At 35.7% G+C, this 23332-nt stretch overlaps 1 pseudogene; it reads right to left on the bottom strand.

Annotated features, from left to right (window-relative positions):
* Positions 1-17177: 17177 nt before the first annotated feature.
* LOC149220592 (O-fucosyltransferase 19-like) lies at positions 17178-22874 on the bottom strand (annotated as a pseudogene).
* Positions 22875-23332: the final 458 nt, after the last annotated feature.

The raw sequence follows: 23332 nt of genomic DNA, 5'->3' as shown, positions 1-23332 counted from the left end.
AAATATTGATTACCAATTATCCTAGTTTAAAAGTGTATTTAACAATTAACTATATTAAAAACTTATGATCTATAAGAATAAAATATTTCAAATATATTTGTTAAAATTAAAGATAATTATTACTTTTGCATCTAGAAGTGCATTTTACAGCACAAGTGTAATTCCATTCAGGATTAACTTGGAGTTGAGACGTGTTTCTCTTAATATAAAAATAAAATATTTTGTAATTAGAAAAACAATGTCAACTAGAATAAAAAATGAAAATGAATATGTATGTTTAGTTAGTTTTAATTAAAAACATTATAAAACATCAATAATCTCAACTTCAATATAGTCACTAATATTTTACTCATTGTCATTGATAAATAAGATAATTTGATATCCAAATGATGTGATATAATTTCATATCAACTTCAGAAAAAGTTGAAGTACTTCAAAATAATAACAAAAATGTTTGTGTAGATGTTTAAACCTTCTATTTTTAAAACATATTTCAATTTATGTGGATATTACCTTCATGTATATCTATATATAGAATATAATTTCATATCAACTTTAGAAAAAGTTGTAGTAAATAAAAGTAAAAAAACATTTGTGTAAGATGTTTAAACTTTATATTTTTAAAAAATATTTCAATTTATGTGGATATCACCTTCATGTATAACTATATATTTTACTCATTATCATTGATAAATAAGATAATTTGATATCCAAATGATGTGATATAATTTCATATCAACTTCCGAAAAAGCTAAAGTACTTCAAAATAATAATAAGAATGTTTGTGTAAGATGTTTAAACCTTCTATTTTTAAAAAATATTTCAATTTATCTGGATATCACCTTCATGTATATCTATATATAGAATATAATTTCATATCAACTTTAGAAAAAAGTTGTAGTAAATAAAAGTAAAAAAACATTTGTGTAAGATGTTTAAACTTTATATTTTTTAAAAATATTTCAATTTATGTGGATATCACCTTCATGTATATCAATATATAGAAATAAAATGTTCAAAAGATAATAATTTAATGTGGTATGTAATAACATATCCAAAGAGAAAGAGAAAGATAAAGAGTAATTGAAAGTTAAAAAATAAATTAAAAAATTAATTACTTGCTAATAAGAATAATAAGACAGAGATGTGTAATTCATTCCATTCTTGATATATAATTAATACATAAATTTAAAAAATATTTATAATAAACAAATTTACAATATGATCATCAATAAAATATTTTAATATGCATAATTAAGTAATACTGAGGTATACTTAAAAAATATATCAAATCTCTCAAGGTGCAAACCTCTTTTTTTAGTGCAAAACTTGAGGAAAGGTTTGCACCTCGAGAGCTTTGATCCCTCTAGGTGCTTGATATATTCAGGGTTAAGATGGATCTACGTTGGTTTCAATCGTGTGTGGTCATACAAAATTTGTTGAACATCTAATTATGTTGATAATTTTAAATATGCTAAATATGTTTACGATTAATTTGGTCAATTTAATTTTAAATTTGCTTAGTTACCTCAATTTGTTGAGATGGGAGAGGCTATTAGTAACTTTGAACATCTAATTATGTTGATCATTTTAAATATGCTAAATATGTCTAAGATTAATTTGGTCAATCTAATTTTAAATTTGCTTAGTTACCTCAATTTGTTGAAATGAGAGAGGCTATTAGTAACTTGAATAATGAAATAAAATTTTTGAGTGCAAAGTGTTAATGTAACAATAGATATATACATAGATATGGAGAGAGAGTGTGTATGTTTGGGGGTTGATATAATGAGATAAAGAAGGAGCAATGAATTAAATATTTGATTTGGGGTTAAAATGGATCTAGTACAATCAAGTAGAAGTAGAAATCAACATCTAAACTGAAATCAATGCATCTAGTAGAAGTAGAAATCCACATCTAAACTGAAATAAAAAACAAGTTTGTGTAAGATGTTTAAACCTTCTATTTTTAAAAAACATTTCAATTTATGTGGATATCACCTTCATGTATATCTATATATAGAATATAATTTCATATCAACTTTAGAAAAAGTTGTAGTAAATAAAAGTAAAAAACCATTTGTGTAAGATGTTTAAACTTTATATTTTTAAAAATATTTCAATTTATGTGGATATCACCTTCATGTATATCTATATATAGAAATAAAATGTTCAAAAGATAATAATTTAATGTGGTATATAATAAAATATCCAAAGAGAAAGAGAAAGAGTAATTGAAAGTTAAAAAATAAATTAAAAAGATTAATTACTTGCTAATAAGAATAATAAGACAAAGATGTGTAATTCATTCCATTCTTGAAATATAATTAATACATAAATTTAAAAAACGTTTATAATAATAAAAATTTACAATATGACCATCAATAAAATATTTTAATATGCAGAATTAAGTAACACTGAGGTATACCTAAAAATTATATCAAATCTCTCCAAACCTCTTTTTTTAGTGCAAAACTTGAGGAAAGGTTTGCACCTCGAGAGCTTTGATCCCTCTAGGTGTGTCACAATCCCTTTACACATAAATATACATAGCAATAAAATTTTTAACTTTATGGTCTGAATGTTAAATCCTATACCATGCTTATAAGTTGATTTACCATATATTACTATATGCTACCTTATGTTACCCTACATTGCCACCCTGTACTAGCTCATGCACTCTATCTAATGGCATTTAGTCAACCCTTATATTACGCATGGATCACAAATTATAAACTGCTATAAATCGATCATGGGCAATGGCTGGGTTATTAACATTATGATGTGAGTGGTGATATAACTTGATGTAATATATTTGTTGGCATCTGTGCCTAACCCCTAAACCCTTACCCAGCATGCTGAGCATTTACTAGTCTCGGGGTTTGGAGGTCCGGTTGCGGTCTTGGCGGGCTTAACTCATCTACTGCATTGATAATATCAGCTCACAGCTGGCCAGGTGGCATGGCCGGTACACATAGCCATGTGACATCTCGGCCTTGGGAACCTTGGCCTTGCCGCCACTACTTCCCGCTTCATCTGAACGGTTCAGATCTCTTGTGGCGATCGGAGGGTGGAGGTAATTCGAAGGGTTTCGAGTCATTACTTAAACTCCGGGAATCCAGGTCGAGGTTCATTTGTTTGCATTACTCATTCAGTCCAGCTCTCTGCCGAGATCCTGGTTCGATCTTCTCAGGCTTACAGCTACCACCTGCAACTTCTCCAAGGGCCGTGGAGGGTCAGTTCCGGCTTTGCTCAGGTGATTCATACTCTGTAAACCTTTGAATAGCATTCTTATGATTTCATTATACGATGTTTTGTTTAATGGGTGCCTTCCCTTTTCAGGTGAGCTCAGATGGGGTTGCTTGATCCGTTCACGGTGTCGAGGTAATGGTTCGACAGCCCATCCTACCCGGCGGTTACAGGTTGGTTCCCCATACTGATGTTATTTTTCCTTTATGAGAGCTCGGAATATCGCATTCTGAGTTATGTTTCCATATTTATTTACAGACCGGTTCGTCGAGGTATTCTCCAAGAGAACCCTCGAGGTTATATTATAAATGATAGATTAGTTGTTTTGAAGTTTCTGGAAGCTCGATTGCAGATGGACCCCATGTATCGTTTCTTATCTCCTCATGGTTCAAGATGGTTTTTCCTTAAGCTGTCGAACTAGGGTCTTAGATCTTTGAATCAACTCCCAGCTTCGGCCGGGCCGTAGACTTTCTTTGTAGTTGACGACACCAGACCTTTGTTATATGCTACTTCTATCTTTGCTGTATATGTATATTGCTCCATATCCGAGGTATAATACAGTGTTCTTTTAATGGACGACACAACAGGAACTTGTTATTTCATTCGGTTTCTCAGAAGGCATAAGCCTTTCATTTTGGTCTATGTTTATAAATATTCATCTAATGTATGTCATTTTGCTTATTGGTATTTGACTGTCTTTACATTATATTTGCTCTGTCATATAGACGCTGTATATCTCAGCGCTACTGAACTCGTATTTTTCGGTTGACATACGTATATGGTTGATCTTTGTACACAGGTTCACATATATTGCATGCGGTTCTGTTTCTATTAGTTTACTATGGATGCTCTCGGTACTTTGATATGATGCTATTCCCGTTTGATTTCTTTAGTTTATGCATATCGAAATGCTCAGAAGTATGAGGTTCTCATGGGTATAAGGGTTTATATGAGGTTGAGGGTTTATCCTCCAACCGTCGTTCCTCATTAAGAAAAAGGCTTCGCAGTTATTTTATGGAAGAACTGCGACTAAGTCGCACAGTTTCACATTCAGGGACAAAGTCCCAGGTAGCTGTAAGATACTTCTTTACTTAGCTGGGTAACTGTTTTCGTATTTTATATACCATGTTTATGTATATATATCGGCATATGCTTTTCCATTCTGTTTCAATAGTGCATTCCGGCTACAGCCGGGACCCCTCTCCAAGATCTGGGTTGGTCCAGACTCGTATTTCATGGTTCCTAAAATGTAATGATAATTTATGATTCAGATATTTTCAGTTATATGTTTCATTGAGCATAGCTTTCCTGCATATATACTACCATGGTTATTTCTGCCTGTTCGTGCCATACACTGCACTTCCAACAGACATTTAATAAATCATCTAGACAGTGAATAAACTAACTTTGTTATTACAGAAGCCTCTCAGGTATTCCGTAATTCTAACCCTTCATATGTTTTTCAACTGTCAGTCAGTTCCTATACCCGGTCTATCAGCAGATAGTCTTTATCTTTACCACATTTATGCGGTTCCAAATACACTGTAACAGTACTACAGAACTATAGCATATCTGGTTTAGATATTGTGGTCTTTTATAAGTCTTTCTCTTTAATGCAGAAGGATTCTGAAATTAGAAACCGTACCTGGTTTGATAGAATCACATTCAGATACTCAAGCAGTCACCTGTGCTTCGAGTCTGCTCGTCCACCCAGCCATGAGATCCATCTTCTGATGGAATTCTCTCCCCCGAGCTATCTTGCAGGCCTCAAGCCCTCAACAAGATCTGAGCACCTAGTGCCTGGTTATCTGGTCCCTACCAGACTTAACCAATTTCTTCAGTATATCCTCTTTTCCTCCTTTTTGGTCTCTGGAAAAGAATCACCTTCTCTGTCTGTCCCAACAGCCCCCTTCTTTTTACCAAGATCCCCTTTTCTTGATTTCCCCAAATCAGTTATCAAGAATTAGTTACCAACTAATTCGTAACTTATTTTACGTTGAGTTAATTACGTGAGGGATATGACATACTCCCCCCCTTAACAGGAACACCGTCCTCGGTGTTCATCTTTCATCAGAACTGGATATTTTACTCGTGATATACCATCTAAACCACACAAAATGTGATCCTTTCTCTTTGAAATCAACGATTTCATTCCAGGAAAAGACGACAACAAAATAGTAATGATGTAGTCATAAGAAATATCATTAGTTATAAGCATCAATAGTCATAAGCACTCGTGATTGCAAAAATATGCAACTTCTAATCGCCACCACTTGGCCCTTATTCATTCATAATAAACAATTCTCTATGTCAACTTACCATTACTCACCATTTATTCTTGGAAATCATGAATACTTTCATGTAAGCCTTTTAATAGTGGTTGGACAATTCTTCAACCCTCCATGGTAAGTAATTCCTGTAATATATGACTAACAAATTCAATTGCATTAGTCACTATATTTTGAGTCAAATGAAATACTTTTGACTATCAATTCAACTGTGCAATGCTAGATGATTTCTAAATCACAGTACTTTTACAAATACTTAAAGAGCACTAACACTAATCATCAAATGATGAATCACTGCTCTCGTGCATACTGAACGAATTCTCACTAAAGACATTCGCAAGTGCTTCTAGATGTACCAAAAGAGCACCTAGCTCTCTAATCATCAAAACAGTCAATCACTGCATCAAGCAAGAACTGTCTTAGCTCCCACTAAGATGTTCACAACATTAATAATACAATAAAGGAATTAAAATTTCCAATTACTCCTTATTGAGCACTAAGCTCATTTCTTGTTAAATGTGCATAACACAACTATATGTAAAATTCATTTTTAACATAACATATAGCTGATTAGTTAATTCCTTTAGCCATGAGACCACAATGGACTAAAGAATTCCCAACCCATGGGAACTGGTTCCCACAACCAAACCGAGTCATTTTCACATCCAGACAGTTTCTTTGATAGAGACCTTACCAGGTCTAACATGGAATTCCACTGGCCAACCAGCTCAAGAATTCCAGGGAGAGTAAATCTGGGCAGACAAGTACCATCAACCCCTCCGGGCAGGTAGCTGCCATCAACCCAAGGCATTCCAGCCTTTCACAATCCGGGCAGACAAGTACCATCAACCCCTCCGGCAGGTAACTGTCATCAACCCAAGGCATTCAAGCCTTTCACAATCCGGGCAGACAAGTACCATCAACCCCTCCAGCAGGTAACTGTCATCAACCCAACTATCCGCAACTGTCTGGTATGTTAAATTTCACTTTTATTACTCTTTCTCAAAGTAATTTACACAATGAACCATATGAACATTATCATTAGCACAACAAACATGCATGTATACCATGCATTTACACTTAACCCCCAACATGGGTCCACAACATCAAGATTGATGGGAGACATATCCATCATACACGTTGTATGCATGCAAATTTTCCAAATAACATAATTCATGCATATCATATAACATCATTCTTCTCATTTATAATTGCATTTCACATTGCAGCAATTTATGTGATGAGTTTTCTTGTTGCCATTAAGCTACCACTACTTAATCCCATCAGCAACGTTAGTTATAAATATGCATCAGTTAACACGTATTCCATTTCCAAGAATGTTCATGCATACAATATTGTCATGTATAAAAGCATATGCAAATACTCATTAATGTATAAATGTCAACAACAGTTGAGTTAATAATCTAAACATTTCCAATTTTGCCATAGTCTGTGGTCTTACTCCAAATCGTCATTACTGGAGTATTATCTTACGTTTATTATGGCTAGCTTTAGTCATGCATCGTTAGTGTAATTAAACATAATTTCTCTAACATACAACAACATATCTCTTATGTCACAATGACTAATCTTTGTGCATACTATTGCTTATCATATAAGCCCTTCTTTAATGTATGCAACACTTATTCCCTTCACTATAAGACTACCATCATTTCATACGACAAACCACATACCTCTTTCTTAAAGGAAGTCATTTTAATCCTCATTTCTCTATCTTCCGATATGAGGATTTCTCAAGATTCCCTTTCAGGAAATTATTAAAGATATCTATCTTTCGGCATAAAAATCAAGCAATCAGCACAGCTCATCCAACAAGACAATCTCTCCAAGAGATTATTGTTTTCAAGGAAGCTAACATGACCACTTTCTCCAAGTACACACAGACTCATAATTCCGAAGTCAAATAGCTACCAATATGCAACATGTGTTCTCCTAACACAATTACTTTACTTCAATGCACATAGTTCTTTTCAAGCAAGGATTTTGGTTCTTGTATGAACACTATTCTAATGTGTCTTTAAAGGAAAGAACCTCTATTTCCATTTTCAAGAACTCTCATAAAATCCTTTATCTTCATGCATGAAGTATGCACACTCTTAGAATGAAACTATATTTATGCATATATATATATTATACTCTTCCTTCAAAAAGTTAGAAGTGAATATCTATGTGCCTAAAAGCACATCTTTAGCTATCTTTATCATGCATGTAATGCATAATCATTCCACTAGAACTTAGAAACTAGCTAGTATCATAATGCAATTAACATATATATATATATATATATATATATATATATATATATATATATATATATATATATATATATATATTTTCCAAGAAGCTTTTATCAATAAAGATACATATTTAAAACTTGGCCACCTTCCATGCTATGTCCTCAGGACATTTACATGCCTCATCCTCTTTTCTCAAGAAGATACTTTGGCTATATTTAGCAAGGATTTTATTCCAAAAAAAACAACAAGAGACAAACATTTCTCTCACAAGACTCACATGTAGTCCTACTAGGAGGGACTACCTATTCTCTTTACTAAGAAGCATATAAAATAACCAATTCTTTTACTGCAAGTATTATCATATTTTCTCTACCAAGAAAACATATAAACAATCGATCTTTAACTGCATGCCTTAACCCATTTTCTTTACCAAGAAAATCTATAAAAGAACTATTCTTTTATTGCATGCATTCAAATACTTTCTCTACTAAGAAATCATATAAAACATTCATACGTGTTCTTCAAGTAAGTGAGCAAGATACTTATCTTATCCTTGGATCAACACGCATAACTAACAAATTAAACCACCCTTACCGGAAGCAATTACTCTACTTAGGCAATTAGAAGCATGACCTCCTAAGTGTCACACTTGCACCAGAGTTACCACTTGATGCTAGATGCAACAACTATCATAACACTACTGTGTGACCATTTCAGAATAATGACTTCAAGGAGACATTACGAAAATCATTAACATCAACACACTATAGTTATCATTTTCCAACTCCTTAAGCATTGTCAAGGGAATACTCATATGCCCATCGAGCGCTTTCTAGTCATCCCCAGACTTAGAGTCTCTGCAAGATTCTGACACTCAAAGCTTGCTCTATCTGGTCATCACCAGACTTAGCGATTCTTTTTCCCATCTCCGTCCGTCCCTACAGCACGGTCTTCTTCCTTCTCCTTGCTTCCATTTCCTTTGGAAGCAACTATAGTTGGGGAAGGTAGTTAGAGTTTACTGACAACTGTATTAACACAGGTAATCTATTTATGAGTAATTATCATATGTAATTATACCATGAATGGATCCTAGGAATGTTACCCACCGAACATGCCTCTCTAATTAAGTTCACACTGGAATGCAACATGCATAAGAAATCCATCATTCCCATAGTAGAGATAAATTCAACCATCATTAAATCGAGGCTCCAATGGTTTTTATCTCTCAACAAGTAATGATAAACACATACCATGCTAATGGATTTCACTTAATTAGGGGGTAATCATCATTAAATCTACATAAGCATATACTATTCATCATGCATTCTCATGGTGAATAAAATTAAGAACTCTTCTCATGCACAACTGAACTATAGCACCGAGAGAGTAAAAATCTTCATACACACATTCCATGCATGCGACATCAATCAACCTTCACTGGGTTACGAACTGTAACAATCTTAGTCCAATTGAATTAATGCATATAAGTTCTATGGGTTAGTCATACAACACTAACCAATCTCAACTACCAATCGTCTTCATGCATCCATGACAAGACTGAATCAAAAGTTAGTTATGACAATTAAGTCTCGCTGCTTGACTCATTGCATGTTTTCAATATCTAAAGGGGTTCTTCTAATGTCCTTTTTAAAACTATTTTTCATCCTATTCAAGGATGTTCCCCTAATTTATATTCATGCATTGGCTCATTTTGTTCATGGTAACTTCAATTTTGTTTAATAAATGAATCATTGTTATTGCCATATTTGCAAATCAAACTTGGTAGTTGATTGTCACTTCCCTCAATGAGTGTTCAATATTGTTCATGAATGTAATGAGTACTCAATATTGTTCTTAGGTGTGACAAAAGTTTCATTGTCTTTTATCCTCATCAGGAATTTAACGTTATGAACGTAGTTATGCAACAACTTATTACTTACTACTTAAAGCAGTTATAAACATGAATCACACCTATCATGCCAAAAGTAGTGTACTACATAAATGAATATGTGAATGATTAAACTCGTACCTGAGTTAATGCCTACTGATGGCGTACCTCAATTCCTTTTCCGCTTACCAATTCCCAAAGGCGCCAGTACTGCAACCTTTGGCTCTGATACCAATTTGTCACAATCCCTTTACACATAAATATACATAGCAATAAAATTTTTAACTTTATGGTCTGAATGTTAAATCCTATACCATGCTTATAAGTTGATTTACCATATATTACTATATGCTACCTTATGTTACCCTACATTGCCACCCTGTACTAGCTCATGCGCTCTATCTAATGGCATTTAGTCAACCCTTATATTACGCATGGATCACAAATTATAAACTGCTATAAATCGATCATGGGCAATGGCTGGGTTATTAACATTATGATGTGAGCGGTGATATAACTTGATGTAATATATTTGTTGGCATCTGTGCCTAACCCCTAAACCCTTACCCAGCATGCTGAGCATTTACTAGTCTCGGGGTTTGGAGGTCCGACTGCGGTCTTGGCGGGCTTAACTCATCTACCACATTGATAATATCAGCTCACAGCTGGCCAGGTGGCATGGCCGGTACACATAGCCATGTGACATCTCGGCCTTGGGAACCTTGGCCTTGCCGCCACTACTTCCCGCTTCATCTGAACGGTTCAGATCTCTTGTGGCGATCAGAGGGTGGAGGTAATTCGAAGGGTTTCGAGTCATTACTTAAACTCCGGGAATCCAGGTCGAGGTTCATTTGTTTGCATTACTCATTCAGTCCAGCTCTCTGCCGAGATCCTGGTTCGATCTTCTCAGGCTTACAGCTACCACCTGCAACTTCTCCAAGGGCCGTGGAGGGTCAGTTCCGGCTTTGCTCAGGTGATTCATACTCTGTAAACCTTTGAATAACATTCTTATGATTTCATTATACGATGTTTTGTTTAATGGGTGCCTTCCCTTTTCAGGTGAGCTCAGATGGGGTTGCTTGATCCGTTCACGGTGTCGAGGTAATGGTTCGACAGCCCATCCTACCCGGCGGTTACAGGTTGGTTCCCCATACTGATGTTATTTTTCCTTTATGAGAGCTCGGAATATCGCATTCTGAGTTATGTTTCCATATTCATTTACAGATCGGTTTGTCGAGGTATTCTCCAAGAGAACCCTCGAGGTTATATTATAAATGATAGATTAGTTGTTTTGAAGTTTCTGGAAGCTCGATTGCAGATGGACCCCGTGTATCGTTTCTTATCTCCTCATGGTTCAAGATGGTTTTTCCTTAAGCTGTCGAACTAGGGTCTTAGATCTTTGAATCAACTCCCAGCTTCGGCCGAGCCGTAGACTTTCTTTGTAGTTGACGACACCAGACCTTTGTTATATGCTACTTCTATCTTTGCTGTATATGTATATTGCTCCATATCCGAGGTATAATACATAGTTCTTTTAATGGACGACACAACAGGAACTTGTTATTTCATTCGGTTTCTCAGAAGGCATAAGCCTTTCATTTTGGTCTATGTTTATAAATATTCATCTAATGTATGCCATTTTGCTTATTGGTATTTGACTGTCTTTACATTATATTTGCTCTGTCATATAGACGCTGTATATCTCAGCGCTACTGAACTCGTATTTTTCGGTTGACATACGTATATGGTTGATCTTTATACACAGGTTCACATATATTGCATGCGGTTTTGTTTCTATTAGTTTACTATGGATGCTCTCGGTACTTTGATATGATGCTATTCCCGTTTGATTTCTTTAGTTTATGCATATCGAAATGCTCAGAAGTATGAGGTTCTCACGGGTATAAAGGTTTATATGAGGTTGAGGGTTTATCCTCCAACCGTCGTTCCTCATTAAGAAAAAGGCTTCGCAGTTATTTTATGGAAGAACTGCGACTAAGTCGCACAGTTTCACATTCAGGGACAAAGTCCCAGGTAGCTGTAAGATACTTCTTTACTTAGCTGGGTAACTGTTTTTGTATTTTCATATACCATGTTTATGTATATATATCGGCATATGCTTTTCCATTTTGTTTCAATAGTGCATTCCGGCTACAGCCGGGACCCCTCTCCGAGATCTGGGTTGGTCCAGACTCGTATTTCATGGTTCCTAAAATGTAATGATAATTTATGATTTGGATATTTTCAATTATATGTTTCATTGAACATAGCTTTCCTGCATATATACTACCATGGTTATTTCTGCCTATTCGTGCCATACACTGCACTTCCAACAGACATTTAATAAATCATCTAGACAGTGAATAAACTAACTTTGTTATTACAGAAGCCTCTCAGGTATTCCGTAATTCTAACCCTTCATATGTTTTTCAACTGTCAGTCAGTTCCTATACCCGGTCTATCAGCAGATAGTCTTTATCTTTACCACATTTATGCGGTTCCAAATACACTGTAACAGTACTACAGAACTATAGCATATCTGGTTTAGATACTGTGGTATTTTATAAGTCTTTCTCTTTAATGCAGAAGGATTCTAAAATTAGAAACCGTACCTGGTTTGACAGAATCACATTCAGATACTCAAGCAGTCACTTGTGCTTCGAGTCTGCTCGTCCACCCAGCCATGAGATCCATCTTCTGACGGAATTCTCTCCCCCGAGCTATCTTGCAGGCCTCATGCCCTCAACAAGATCTGAGCACCTAGTGCCTGGTTATCTGGTCCCTACCAGACTTAACCAATTTCTTCAGTATATCCTCTTTTCCTCCTTTTTGGTCTCTGGAAAAGAATCACCTTCTCTGTCTGTCCCAACAGCCCCCTTCTTTTTACCAAGATCCCCTTTTCTTGATTTCCCCAAATCAGTTATCAAGAATTAGTTACCAACTAATTCGTAACTTATTTTACGTTGAGTTAATTACGTGAGGGATATGACAAGGTGCTTGACATATTCAGGGTTAAGATGGATCTACGTTGGTTTCAATCGTGTGTGGTCATACAAAATTTGTCGAACATCTAGTTATGTTGATAATTTTAAATATGCTAAATATGTCTAAGATTAATTGGGTCAATTTAATTTTAAATTTGCTTAGTTACCTCAATTTGTTGAGATGGGAGAGGCTATTAGTAACTTTGAACATCTAATTATGTTGATCATTTTAAATATGCTAAATATGTCTAAGATTAATTTGGTCAATCTAATTTTAAATTTGCTTAGTTACCTCAATTTGTTGAGATGCAAGAGGTAATTAGTAACTTGAATGATGAAATAAAATTTTTGAGTGCAAAGTGTATATCTATATATATCTATATATATATATATATATATATATATATATATATATATATATATATATATATATATATATATATATATATATATACGTAGATATGGAGAGAGAGTGTGTATGTTTGGGGGTTGATATAATGAGATAAAGAAGGAGCAATGAATTAAATATTTGATTTGGGGTTAAAATGGATCTAGTGCAATCAAGTAGAAGTAGAAATCAACATCTAAACTGAAATCAATGCATCTAGTGTAAGATACTAAATAGGATTAGAAATTGACATCTACACTGAAATCAATGCATCTAGTGCAAGTGATCAAATATAATTAGAAATCAATATCTACTCTGAGACCAATGCATCCAGTACAAGCAACCAAATAGGAGTAGAAATCAAGATCTACACTAAAATCAATGCATCTAGCGTAAGGTATTAAATAGGATTAGAAATCGATATCTACATTGAAATCAATGCATACAATGCAAGTGATCAAATAGAATTAGAAATCAACAACTACACTGAAATCAATACATCTATTTTAGTGAAAAAAATTATGCACAACTTTCTAGATCTAACTTATATGTCTATATTTGTCTCTGTGTGTCTCTTTCTTCTTCACTCTCTCTCCACCTTCCATTCTGTGTCTATCTCCCTCCCTATCTCCTCTCTCTCCCCCGACTCTCTCTCAGCCTCTCCCTCCTTTTCTCTATATTTCTCTTCTTCCCTATCTCTCCCCGCAATCTATATCTATACCTCCCTCCATCTCTCCTTATTTGTCTCTCTATCTCATCCCCCTAAACACATGTCACGCTCTCTCACTCTCTCTTTCTCTCCATATCTATCTCTCTTCCTCCTTCCCTCTCTTTGTCTCTCTCTTCTTCCCTCTCGCCCCCTCCATCTATATATCTATCTCCCTCTGCCTCTCCTACTTTATCTCTCTATATCAGCCTGAAAACATACACACACACTCTCTCTCCATACCTATATATCTATCTCTCTCTCTCTCTCTCTCTCTCTCTCTCTCTCTCTCTCTCTCTCTCTCTCCATCTATATCTCTATCTCTCATTATCTCTCTATCTCTCATTGTCTCTCTATCTCAGCCCCCAAACAAACACACACTCTCTCCATATTTATCTATCTATCTATCTCCATCCCTCTTCCCCTCCCCCTCCCCCCCTCCCTCTTCCCCTCCCCCTCCCTCCCTCCCTCCCCCCCTCCCTCCCTCCCTCTCTCCTCTCCCTCCCTCCCTCCCTCTTCCTCCCCTCCCTCCCTCCCTCCCTCCCTCCCTCTTCCTCTCCCTCCCTCCCTCTTCCTCTCTCTCTCTCTCTCTCCTCTCTCTCTCTCTCTCTCTCTCTCTCTCTCTCTCTCTCTCTCTCCATATCTATATCTCTTCCTCCCTCCCTCTCTTTACCTCTCTCTTATGCCCTCTCTTCCCCCTCCATCTATATCTCTATCTCCCCTTGTCTCTCCTTCTCACCCCCAAAACATATACTTTCTCTCTCCATATCTATCTATCTCTCTCTCCCTCCCTCTTCCTCTTCCTCTCTCTCTTCCTCTTCTCTCTCTTCCCCTTGTCTCCTTCTCTCTCTCTCTCCTTCTCCCTCTCTCTCTCTCTTCCCTCTTGCTCTCCTCTTTCCCTCACCATCTCTCCATCTCTCCCTTGTCACTCCCTCTCCCTCTCCACCTTTCTCTCTCTATGTCTTTCTTACGCTTCCAACTCCATCCTCTCCCCCCCCCCTTTCTCTCCTCTCTCTCAAATCCTCTCTCTCTAGCTTCCTCTCTCCCCCTTTCTCTCCCACCTTCCTCTGTCTCTCCCCCCAATCAAACTCTCTCTTTCTCTCCACCCTCCAACTCTGTCACTATCTCCCTCCCTCTCTCCTTCTTGCTCTCCCCCTCTCTCCTTCTTTCTCTCTCACTATTTCCCCCCTCCATATCTCTGTCTCCTTTTCTCTCTCTTCCCCTTCTTTCCCTATCTCTATCATCTCCTTTTCTCTCTCTTCCCTCATCTCCTCTCTCCCTCATTCCATCTTCATCTCTCCCTTGTCACTCCCTCTCTCTCTCCACCTCTATATCTCAATTCCTTTGTTCTTTCCTCCCTCTCTTTCCCCCTCCAAATCCATCTCTCTCTCTCCCCCTCCCTCTGTCCCCCCTCCTCTCTCTCTACCCTGCTCTCTCTCCCTGTCTCTCCCACCTCTATGTCTCTCTCCCCCACTCTCTCCCCCATCCATCTCACTCTCTCTCTTAAATATGATCCCAATGTATTATATTTAAGAAAGTATCTAAACTATCATTTGCACCACATGTTGCAAAGGAAACTCCGTAAGGCAATGACATAAGAAACAATAGTATAGAAGAAACAAGTCAAAATTTTAAGCAATTTTGTTTCTTTACTGGTGTTTCTTTTTTATCATATGTTATGTTTCAAGGAGATTCCAACCAGGATATGTTCAAAGTGAAGGTAATGTTCAAAGTGAATGATAATTTTATGAAAATGATTTTCATTAAGATTCTGGAACCTTTATAAGTAAATGATTTAAATCAAACATTCCATAACAAAGTACATCTGCCTTTAGTTTATGTTAGGACTTTAAATTAATTCCACTTGATGTGTCATGATTTACTAGAGAATCTTCCCAGCTAGATGAATTAGAGGATATTAATGAAGAAGAAAATGAGGACAAGGAAGACAACAGTGAAGATGACAATGAGGGTGAAGACGAATATTTAAAGCCAAGAAAGTAAAATCAACTTGCATCTAAGCAAGGCAACATTGTAAAATAAGATTGTACAATGTTTATCTCTACCATTCTATCAAATAAAAAATAATTTTGTTGAATTTTGACTACCTTTTCTTTATTTTGAGATTTTGAGTTATAAGATTAGGTATTATCATGAAGAGCAGAAACCTACACACGAATTATGTAGTAACATCCTATGCAAGTTGTGATCAGATCTTGACATCTTACTGAAAATAATGAACTAGAAGATTTCATTGGGCTAGACATTATGATGTGCAAGAATCAATCAACATTGAGTTAAGACTAGGCTCTAGGAGCTCTTTGTAGATGAAAAATAATATATGGACGAAGATCTCTTCTCTGCAAGCTTGATGAGAATTAAAACCACAACATATGATATCAACAAAAGTAGAAAATTTGTAGAGCAATTTTTGAGGGAGAAACAAAATAATGTGAAACAAGAATCTAAATTTCATCAATTTTTAAGCTATAAAGGTGTCAGATAATTAGGTAGTATAAATTTATCTGATCTTCTTTCACACTCTCGTATATTTTTTTTGCAATTGAAAATTCCTGATGTGCAAAAACTTATTATTTTTTCTGAGACTTCAAAGTTCAGTGGCTGTGGGAAAGACTTCCTAAATTCCCATCATACAGGATCAAATAAGCGTCCTAAATTATGAGGCTCCCCAACTAGTATGGAAACGGTTGGCAATAGAAGCATATTTAGGTTGCACTGCTAGGAGGATATCATCTCAGTCAAATTATACTAAATCATGCAACATTCTAACAAATAATTTAATTAGCAGTGTACGAAGGGTGGTTGTGTCAATTGGCTGTAAATGGTTGTCAAAAAAATAATTCTTTCCTCAATAGCTATGGCCAAGCATCACTCATATACACATAGTTTTGTTCAAAGAATGGATATAGAATTTCATTAAATGCGACAGTGCCAATGACAATATCAACCATACAACAAATAATGAATTTGTTGTTGTGTCTGGCATGGAAATCCCATTGCCAACAGTTTCTCTCTCGTTCAGTTTCAGAGAATATTAAATAATACATATTAGCTCCCTACTTTCCTTTCTAAAGATTGTTAAAGGGTTAGATTTCACAACCCTTGGAAATACTAGCAGGAAGTAAGAATTTGTGTTGATAAGGAAATATAATCTCTTATTACTTTCTCCTTTAACCCTTTCCAATCTATTTGACAGAAGCATGGTTAGCTGAGCTCCATACCGCAGATAATTAGTCATCAAAATCATGTCTTACATGTACATCTCCATTGAGCTAGTGAACACCCATCAGCAAGCTCGTCATGCTAACAATTAGACCCAAACCAATTCACCTTTGTACTTCAACTTATAGTACAATACCAAAGTATCTGAAATTGAATATATAGTTGGGCTATGCTTATGCATGGTATTGTTGCCTCAGTAGTCTTCGATTTTTGTTATGACTTTCACATTCACAACCAGGGAAGGGATTGGTATAGAAGTTTTCCTCCAGTCTTGGGAAATCACCAGCTTCTCTTGGATAAGGAGCTCCAAATCGGTTAAAATGTGTGGCCTTCACTTTGGATGCAAATTTATTCCAAGAAATTTGTCCTTGATCCATTTTTTCTGTCAATTTGATCAGATTTTCCCTAATGATAGAAGAAATCACACTCATTATAGGTGCCCTTCATTTTTATATTGTTGTATCGCATGAAAAATTCCTTCTACCAATGATTGTTTTAATCAAAGAAAATTACCAATAATTTCCTTTAAGTTGGTAAGTAAAATGGGTAAAACTCTTACCTGTCAGGATTTATAGTTTTCCTGAAACCTTCAAACCATCTATGCCCTTAAACAACCTTTGCCATGTTTCCATCATAAGTATACAAAAACACATCACTCTCTAGTGCTAAAATATAGTCCAATGCAGCAAGTCTATTCTGATAGTTTTTAAAACGCTTAAGCTCCTCTTATGTAGTAAGAGTTGAATGTGAAAATACATTTGGGAATTCATTTTGCAAAGCTCTCATGCTACCATTGCCATAAATTTCCGTTGTTGCAATGTAAATGTTTGTTGTTGATGAATAGCCCAAGGCTTTCAAGAAAAGATCAGTCTCACGTGGAGTTAAAGGACAACCTCCCTGCTTCTACTTTTCTTCAGCATCAATTTCCTTCTTCTTCCAATGCTTTACATTGTATCGCATTTCACACAGCTCCTCTGCTTCATCAATGTAAGGTTGTGTGAACAACCAGTCAATTCTAACACGTGCTTCTCATATCTACACCGTTATAGATAGCAAATGATTAGTTGCTATGAATTAGTTCATCATGTTCTAACCTGATAAAATATTTAAATGTGTATTGTTGATAACGCACATGATTTTTAGTTCATGTTACATACATCAATATTATGACTTCACAATTTTTAAGAACTTAACATGTATAGGTTCAATTTATTGAACTTGATCTAAGTTAACATCATAATTTATTGTTTTGCTTCTTACCTTAAATGAAGGCCAATGTAAGGCTTCCCATTATTTCTCATCCTAGCCACCAATTTCTTCCCAAGCTCTTCTATAAACTTTGTGTACCTCAGGGCTTGATAGTTTGTATGACAACTTAGCTTTTGAATGGAATTAAGAAGTCCATTATTTGCAAGTCGAGAATCTGTATGAGTAAAGTGTATAACCTTATGCTTCTTCAACAAGGGGAGCATTTCTTCCTTGTATTATGTATGCTGCATCCGAATAATACATGGTGCAGTAAGAAACTTGGAGCATTCTTTGGGATATTGACCAACTTTACAAGATCAAAGTCTAAACACTAAAAGAATTGAAGTGTTAATGATCCAACATTTGACCATGATATTGGGGCTTTTTGTAAAGGCTCGATTTTTGCATAAGATGTCGGTAGAGATTTCACAATTCTGACATCTTCTTTCAATGTTTTAGTAAAATTATTCCAATCAAATATATCTTCAAAGTCATTACATAAAGCATGAGATTAAGATCGTCAAGATGGTTTGAAATATTTGACTCAGTGTTAAATGTTGATTGACATCCAAAGGAAAGGCACTCGAGTAAGAAAACCTTGGATCAGTCCAAAAGGAGGTGTAATCCAAAGAAGGAAGAACAAGAGTTGATTCTTTCGTCAATAACTATGGCCAAGCATCACTCATATACACATACTTTTGTTTAAAGAATGGATATATAATTTCATTTAATGTGGCAATGCCAAGGACAATAACCATACAACAAAGAATGAATTGATTGTTGTATTTGGCATGGCAATCCCACTGCCAACAACGTGTCTCTTGTTCAGTTTCAGATAATATTAAAGAATACATATTAACTCCCTACTTTCCTTTCTAAAGCTTGTTAAAGGGTTAGATTTCAAAACCCTCAGAAATACTAGTAGGAAGTAAGAATTTGTGTTGATAAGGAAAGATAATTTCTTATTACTTCCTTCTTGTCAAATGACCAAACTAGGCAATGAGATTGCTTAGTACATGAGTGCCAATATAAAATGGGATTTCTATCTCACTGTCAAGGGTGAAACTTTGTCTCGGTACAACAAGGAGAAATTCAGTGAGACTACAGTGACGAAGATTTGGTATAATCACAAGAAGGGTATCTCAAATGGACTTTGTTCTTGCATTGATTATTGTAACACTAATTGAAAATCATCTCATACAAATATGTGTGACTGCAAGCATAAGAAGTTACTTTCCTTTTGTGACAACCATGTGTTTGACAGAGCAAAATGGACAAAGGAAAAAGCAGAGGGGATTAGTAAAAGATTTGATGCATAATAGTTTATGTTTGGTGTATCTAGGGTGCATACATAGAAAAAACAAACCTGGATATTTAGTGACATTTTCATAAGACAGATTGAATTTCTACTTGACTCGTTTCTTCATATAGGCCATAATTTAAAAAAAAATGTCAAATAGGGGTTACATTGAGTATAGTATTGCCAACAATTTCCATAATGCAGTGTTGTTGGGTGATATGCCAATCGTGACACATCATGTGATCAGATGACACTAACATAGACGATATTTCGGGCATGGTTATTTAAGGTTGTGTGTAGAAGATTTCAAGAGAAGCTATTCATGATATATTTTATTTGTGAAATGTAAAGCTATTAATATTTGTCAAATACAATGAGCTAACAATATTTTTGGAGTTGACATTTTCCTTGTGGTCTAGAGGCTAGAGTAAGTCCAAAATCATTAGACAAACTTCTCAAGCATGCTATTTATGAGATATGTAAGTTCCTACTATTTGGGAGGTTCATTTTCCATTGAAGCCTCTCTTTGCAGTTGCATTGATGTTAGTACAAATCTCCTCTAGTTAATAGATCTACCTGGTTGTGAATGTTGTAAGTATTAGCAGAATTGTGGAATTATTCCCAGTACACAAATTGGAGATTGAGCTAAACTATAGGTCCATCGAAGTAGCCATAATCATCTCAAGTTCATTTTTTGAGTGAATTCAGAGAGGACTCTTATTTTGGTGAATCTAGCTAGCTAGAATTTCCTTAGAAAAGTTATGGAAGAGGTATTATAGAATATTAAACGTGAAGAAACCTAATTGTAGATGGTGATTACCTATGTTCTTATTTAATGGGCATGCCCTCATTTATGAATCAATGTGTTCTTGTTTCTTCTTGTCATGTTGTAGCTTGAAGTTGGGTGGAAGTCATTGTTAAGTATATTGCTTTAGCGCCATGTTTATAGGTTCCCGAATACTGCTCCTTGTTAGTATATCCATTCCTATCTAAGTGAAACAATCCTCATAAATTCATATGCTACTTCAGTTGTGGAGACAGAATTAGGAGAAAACATCAATCCCGATAAACTCGTATGTTACAACAAACACAACTGCAATTGTGAAGATGGAATTAAGAGAAAACAACAATTCTCATAAACTCGAATCCTACAACAATTCTAAATATAGAATTGAGTGAGAAACAACCATCTTCATAAACTTTTATGCTATAGCATTACAACTGCACAGATGGAATTTAGATAAAGAAAATATCCCCCTCTAACATAAGGGTGTGTTGCTTGTAATGAGAACATATGGATCAGGATTTCAGCTCTTAATATTTTGAATAATTTCATATGGAAATGGAGAAAATTGTTCAACACAATGTATGGTGCACACCAAACTTTTTCCATTATCAAAATCAATACTTTAATCTCTTTTTATTTGAAACTTTCATATATAGCACGTATTTTTATGAATAAACTCATGACGGTTAAATTTCCAGAGTATTGTGAAATTCGCAATCCACTCATAATTAAGAATCTAAACATGAAAATGAACACGAGCTATCCAAAAAAATATTAAGCACAAATATAGAATTAAAGTAGCAAACAAAACAATGAAATTTCCTCATATAAGATGTATTTTTATGAAAAAGTTCATCTTCATCAAATATTATGAAATCTGCAATTCAACCATAACAAACCATCTAAACATGAAAAAAATATAAACAATCCAACAATTTAAGCATAAATATGAAACTAAAGTAGCTAACAAAACTATAGTTGTGAATCACATTCTTCTACAACTTTCTTTCTTCTGTTTTTATATGGTCTTTGTTCTTTTCTGCCCAACTATGTGTTTTAATAAATTAAAATGCTATGTTTATTCAGATGTCTTGAGGAAAAAACTAAAACATGAAGATAAACCAGATATGGAAAGATAAACTACTAAGCTTATTCCAATTGTAGATTTTGTAAATATCTCAGAATTCCAAGGATAACAACCATTTAGATTATTTGACTTCGTTGTTGCGATTCATGAGATTCTGGGATAACAACAAGGTTAAACAATTAACCAGATTGATGTTCATAGGATTATGAAATATTCTCGAAATATGTAATCTGAATAAAAGGATCCTAAAAATAGAAGTCTTGTGTTTTTCACTTTGACACAATTTCCCTAAAAAATAAGAATAAGATGCAGTGCTGATGTTGTGTTGTGCTAAGAGAGATGCATAGAGGCTTGGTACTCGGGAAATAATTGTGGAGACATTTAATTGGAATTCACAATTTCATATCGAAGAGCAGAGTTGGTATTACAAAGAAGAAATTGCTGAGAGTAGCAGTACCTAAATACAAAGATAAAGAAAGAATGTGCATATACTTAGATCTTTCCTCTGGGGCGGAATGTAGGGAGCTGCTAGGGGCCTCTCACAATGGGAAGAGTGTCACCGGTGGTGTTGGCGCCCACATAGGCCAACGCCCCTCCTCCCACCAACAAAAGGAACTTGAGCAACAACCCTCTCTTGGTGAATGACTTCACAAAAGTCTTAAATAATTTTCTTTGTCCACACACACAGAGAAATAGCATCATCATTAATCCTTCCCATACAACATATAAAATAAAAAGACTGAATGAATTAGGTAGGTACCTGTAAGGGGTTGTAGGGAGAGGGGGTATTGGAGCCATACAGGTCCCAAGCTTCAGTGGTGTTGTTGATGTCCTCCAGATCGAAGTAAATTCTCTTCCCCCCATACTTGGCCACAATCATGCCCCCGAATCTCTTCGTACAAAATCAATCAAGAATTTCATTATATCGTACTACAAAAAGAAAAGAATGGGTTGGGGGAGGGCATTACAGAATTACCTCTTTGAAGTTGCAGGCATGCACATGCGAGGCGAGGCAACAGAAAGTTTGCGACCGTTGAAGCTGTCGTTGCTGCTGCAGAGACCATGAACATGAGCAGCTATGGTCATTGTGGTTGTAGTGATTGTTAGTGGCGTTGGCGCCCACATAGGCCAACGCCCCTCCTCCCGCCAACAAAAGGAACTTAAGTAGCAACCCTCTCTTGGTGAACAATTTCACAAAAGTCTCAAAGAATTTTCTCTGTCCACACACACATAGAAATAACATCATCATCCATTCTTCTCATACAACAAAGAAAGTAAAAAGTCTGAATGAATTGGGTAGGTACCTGTAAGAGGTTGTAGGGAGAGGGAGTATCAGAGTCGTACAGGTCCCAAGCCCCAGTGGTGTTGCTGATGTCCTCCAGATTGAAGTAAATGCTCTTCTCCCCGTACTTAGCCACAACCACAACAAAATCAATCAAGAATTGCATTGTATCGTACTGCAAAAAGAAAAGAATGGGTTGGGGGCACTGCAGAATTACCTCTTGGAAGTTGCGGGCGTGCACACGCGAGGTGAGGCGACAGAGAGTTTTCAACCGTTGAAGTCGTTGTTGCTGCTGCAGAGACCATGAACATGTGTAGTTGTGGGTGCAACAGTGAGCGCAACCATTGCTATGGTGTGTTAATTTAATCAAATGACATCCTTGATCATTACAGTATGAGTTGTTACATATGCCTTGGAATCAAATACCGCTCTGCAATGAATTCATAACTACTTTCCCTTGATCGAACGGTTGAGCCTTTTTCAATCGTCTAACATATAATCTTATGGTGCACAATGATGACATGTGGGCAAGAGGGGAGTAGATTTCAAAGGGGAACGCCTTACGACATAATTATAAAAAAAAAAACATAATTGGTTGAAAAATATTAAAACTATATTTTGGAT

The sequence above is a fragment of the Pinus tabuliformis genome, chromosome Q, assembly GCF_031772625.1.
Source record: "Pinus tabuliformis cultivar Carrire ecotype Pingquan chromosome Q, CPIR1, whole genome shotgun sequence".
Classification (NCBI taxonomy): Eukaryota; Viridiplantae; Streptophyta; class Pinopsida; order Pinales; family Pinaceae; genus Pinus; species Pinus tabuliformis.
The sequence above is the reverse complement of the archived record's forward strand: the minus strand, read 5'-3'. Positions and strand labels throughout refer to the sequence as shown.